Below are 5,331 nucleotides of genomic sequence, written 5' to 3'. Positions count from 1 at the left end.
TGCAAATAGTGCACCATAACCAATTCTCTGAAACCCGGAAGGAGGATCCAAACTTGCATTTTTCTATCTTTGTGCAATTCAATGATACATTCAAGAGCAATGATATCGATCTTGAAGCCATTTGATTGCGTTTATTTCCATTCTTCCTCAATGATAGATCCAAAGTGTGGTTATAATCCCTATGTCTAATTCAGTTACAACATGGAATAAACTTAATAAAGCGTTCCTCACTAGATATTTTTCACCAAGAAAAATGGTGCAACTTAGGAAGCAGATTACCTACTTTAGGCAGAGTGACGATGGATAGCTCTTTGAAGCGTGAGAGTGATATAAGGAGCTAATGAGAGCCTGCCCACATCACAGATTGGAGAAGTGGCTAATAATTCACACATTCTACAAAGGTATGCTCTATAACACAAGAATAACCATTGATGTCATTGCAAGAGCGTCTCTCATGAATAAGCCATTTAATGATGTACGAAGTAAGTAGCTTCGACCATATGAACGCTAAATTAGATGTCATGTATCAAAAGTTAGATAACCTGAACATCACTCCCATGGCTACCGTAGTCGCCATGACCCCCAATTGCAAAAAAATTGGACTCCAAAGACATATTATTGTTGAGTGCCAACTGTTAGCTGAACTCCTCCCAGACCAGTTAAACTACGCACAACAGGGAAACCCATACTCCAACATAATAACCCTAGATGGAGAAATCATCTCAATTTCTCCTATAAAAACAATAATACTAAGTTTTCACCCATCCCAACACCTGCTTCTCCACTCGATTTTCAAGGCCAAAATGGAGCCCTTTGTTGCTTCCGCTGCTCCCAAAAAGTTAAACCTTGAACTGATGATGGAAAACTTTATCATAACCCAGAGTCAGTAGAACAAGGATTTCTTAAATCAAAACATCCATATCAATGAGATGATAAAGCAACTAGCAAATAAGGTCTATGTTATGACCTCTCATAACAAGATATTGAAAACGCATATTTCCTAAGTGGCCTAACAACAAGCATCTATAATTTCCCTTGCTAGAATTTTTCCAGGACAGCCTTAGCCCAACAAGGACATGTAAACGTTGTAACATTGCAAAGTAGAAAAGCCCTAGAGGACCCTGCTGATAAGAGAGGTAAAGCGAAAGATACTGAGAAAGAGCCAGTATCAACCGAAAAAGAGAACAAACAAACACCAAAGGTAAATGAGGTAGTTGAAGAGGACAAAAAAGAACCATATGTTCCCCCTCCTCCTTATAAAACCTCGATTATGTTCCCTCAAAGATTCGCGAAAGAAAAAATCGAGAAATAATTCAAGAAGTTTGTTAAGCTCTTAAAAAATCTCAGTATAACCATTCATTTCACTGAGGCCATAACCCAGATGCCCTCATACGCAAAGTTCTTAAAGGAAATTATGAAGAATAAAAGGAAGATCTATGAAGATGGTATTGTAGCACTCACTAAGGAGGGCAACCTTATTATTTAAAATAAGATGACGCCTAAGCCTAAAGATCCATAAAAAAATTTGATTCCTTGCAACATGGATAACCATGTCATTGACAAAGCCCTGTGTGACTTAGGTGTGAGTTTAAGTTTGATGCCTCTGCCTATTTGCAAGAGACTCAATTTAGGAGAGATGAAACCTACAAAGATATCCTTGTAGCTAGTTGGTCGATCTACAGAGTACCCAATAGGAATACTAGAAGATGTCCAATTGAGAATCAACTAGCTATACATTCCTTCTAAATTTATGGTGATGGACATAAATGAAGACTCTCATATACCAATCTTCCTAGGTAGATCCTTCTTAGATACCGTTGGGGCTATTATTGGTGTAAAGAAGGGAAAGCTTACCTTCGAGGTTGGAAATAATAAAATTGAGTTCCTCTTATCTAAATTCATGAAAGACTCGTCCATTAATGAATCTTGCTACCTAATATGTATATTGATGAATGCGACATGGAATATGAGTCGAAACCACCTCAGACAAAGGAATTGGATGTGTCTTTGACCAAAGGTGGTGATGACAGCAAAACTAGGATATGTGAAAGCTTATTAAATGAAAGTACAACCGATAAAAATGAATGTTTTGCCCTTCTATCTACTCCCACACAAGAACAAGAGCAACTAAAGGTGGAATTGAAGCTATTTCTCGGGAACCTCATGTATGAATTCCTAGATAGTGAGTCGAACAACCCAGTTATAATGAATGTCGAGCTAGGAAAGAATGAGACAGAGAAACTGCTTATTATCTTAAAGAGATATCCTAAAGTAATAAGATACACCATTGATGGCCTTAAGGTATCAATCCTTATGTGTGTATGCAAAATATTTTACTCAAAGAAGATTTTAATCCCTTGAGATAACACCAAAGAAGATTGAACCCAAACATGAGTGAGGTGGAGAAGAATGAAGTATTGAAACTTCTAGACGCTGGGATCATCTACCATATCTCAAATGGAAAATTTGTTAGTCTGGTACATGTAGTGCCTAATAAAGGAGGAATGTTTATGGTGGAAAATTATAAAGGATAGTATGTCGCCACACATAAAGTAACGGGATGGCACATGTACATTGACTACAGAAAACTAAATAAGGCCACAAGGAAAGGCCACTTCACTTCCTCGTTCATATATTAAATGCTTGAGCGCCTAGCCAAGAATTCTTATTTTTAATATCTAGATTGTTACTATGGATTCTTCCAGATTCCTATCCCCCCAAGCAACCAAGAGAATACCACCTTCATGTGCCTTAATGGTACATTTTCCTACCGGTGAATATCGTTTGGGTTGTGCAATGCACCTACTACATTTCAACGATGCATGATAGTTATCTTTGTAGACTTTCTAGAGGATATCATGAAGGTCTTCATGGATTTTTTTTTCAGTTTATGGGTCAAGTTTTAAGTATTGTTTAGCCAACTTATAGCGGGTGTGAGAGGTGCGTAAAAGTCAACCTGGTCTTGAACTGAGAGAAATGTCACTTCATGGTAAAGGAGGGCATAGTCCTCAGACATCTGGTGTCTGAAAGCGGGATAGAGGTTGACAAGGAAAAGATTGAGGTGATTGAGAAGTTGTTGCCACCTACCACAGAACGAGAAGTCTGAAGCTTTCTAGGGCACACTCGTTTTTACCAGTGATTCATTAAGGACTTTTCACAGATCTCTAAACCACTAACGAGTCTCCTTATGAAGGATATTGAGTTTATATTTGATGAACAATGCCTTGGGTCCTTCCAACTACTAAAGCACACATTGATCTCTGCTCCAATCATGTAACCTCCGGATTTGAGTATCCCTTTTGAGATCATGTGTGACACAAGTGATTACACAATATACGATATTTTAAGACAGTGAATAGACAAAAAGACACATGTGATCTATTATGCTAGCATAACTCTTGATGAATTTCAAATAAATTACACTACCACTGAAAATGAGCTTTTGGCCATAGTTTGTGCTATCGATAAATTTCTTTCCTACTTAGTAGGATCAGAAATTATCATTTACATTGACCATGTTATGATAAGGTATTTTCTAAGCAAGAAAGACGCAACTCCAAGGTTAATTTAGTGGATATTGTTGTTATAAGAGTTTAATTTGGAGATACGTGACAAAAAGGGAATAGAAGATGTGGTGGCATACCACTTATCCATGCTCAATTATGTGAAAAGGGAGGAGTTACCCTTAGACGACTCTTTTCTTGATGATAGGATGATAGTATTCATACGATCTGAAGAACCAAAATATGAACATCTCACTGATTACCTTGTTAGTGGCAGATCTGATCCAGAGGATGAAACTATGTTGGTCCAATATGTAGTGTCGTGGTATGCTAACTTTGTCAACTACCTCATTGCTGGAGATTTGCCTCCTGATATGGACTATCAGCGTAAGAAAAATTTCTTACATTACTTGAATATTATTGTGATGAACCCCTCTTATTCAAAAGAGGCACTGATAGTATATTCCGTTGATGTGTCCCTGAAGAAGAGATGGAAAATGTCATTATCCATTGCCACGCCCCCCCCCCCCCCCCCCCCTATGGTGGATGTGCGAGCACGTCCAAGTCCGCTTTAAAGATACTTCAAACTTTCCTTTACTGGCCCAAAATATTTAAAGATGTTCATACCTTAGTTATGAAGTGTGACCATACCACACACATAACCTTAGATAAACATAGAAACTACAGATAATAATAATTGATAATTGGTATATGTGGATTCAACAATCTTTTATACTACATTGATATAGTCGTACACTTACAACATATTAACTTCTCTAAGCAATGTGAGGCTTACAACACACATTTGTTTCTCAATACAATTTTTGGATGATTGCACTACAACTAGTTTAAGATAAATGAGTTTTTCATGTATCTTATTTTCTTTGTTATGGTATTTTTTATGAACTTTGTGTATTTGTTGACATCTTCTCTAATGCTTTCGAAAAACAAAAATGGTGATATGAAATTTAATTATTTGTTTTTCTTAATAAAATCAAATGAAAATATCTATAAATTTTGTATATATACTTTTAAAAAAATAGTTGAAGCATGCGGGTAAGGTAATTATGAATAAGAGGATTTTCGAGGTTGTTTTTCTCCTTCCTAACTCTCTAATTTTGTCTTTTCTTCCTCACTTATTTTTTCTCCAACTTATCATCTTTTTTACTATTTTTTCTCTATTTTTCAATTAATTATTCTTTTTTTATTCTTTTATGTCTATTTCTCACTTTCTTCTTTTTTCCATTTCTCTCTTTTTTTATTTAACAACAATCCTCTTAGTTTCTAAATTGTCCCCGTTGCCTTTGACAATTTCATTACCACTTGGAGTTATAATAACTTTGTGATTCTCCTTTGATTTTACTTGTATATTGGCAGAAGATGTTTAGTCGATCTCCACACAATCTTTCCAACACACTTCTAGATTTTTATAGAAGTATATGTATTTTTTTTTAGTTACCATGGACGACAACTATATGAATTGATTTAGAATATCTTAAATTGATGTTGTTTTGTCTTGTTGGGGGTGTTGTTGGCATTGTTCATAGAAATGTGACATTTAAGACATCCATTGATCCTACTTGTACTCTAGATGGTAATTGGGGTTATTTCTCCATCTCGTTTCATCGTTAAACTCTCACAAATAGCTATCTATATGTTTTTGAAAAAAATTAAAGTTTTTAATATTTTTCTTCTTAAACAACAACTCTTTTCGGGAATGGATCCTCTCCGATGAAATCATGGTGAGTGAAATCTCAACCTTACATTTAAAAATATAAAATATAAAAATTATAGGAAGTTAGAGATTTAATGACAAGGATGTTAACTG

At 35.7% G+C, this 5,331-nt stretch overlaps 1 non-coding gene across 1 annotated transcript; it reads right to left on the bottom strand.

The window, feature by feature from the left end:
- Positions 1–259: 259 nt before the first annotated feature.
- LOC127116328 (small nucleolar RNA R71) lies at positions 260–366 on the bottom strand. The gene has a single exon (XR_007801280.1). It is a non-coding gene; the product is annotated as a small nucleolar RNA R71 (small nucleolar RNA).
- Between the last annotated feature and the right edge of the window lie 4,965 nt (positions 367–5,331).

Source organism: Lathyrus oleraceus, chromosome 1 (genome assembly GCF_024323335.1).
Source record: "Lathyrus oleraceus cultivar Zhongwan6 chromosome 1, CAAS_Psat_ZW6_1.0, whole genome shotgun sequence".
Classification (NCBI taxonomy): Eukaryota; Viridiplantae; Streptophyta; class Magnoliopsida; order Fabales; family Fabaceae; genus Lathyrus; species Lathyrus oleraceus.
Note: the sequence above shows the minus strand (reverse complement) of the source record. Positions and strands in the feature narration are given on the sequence as shown.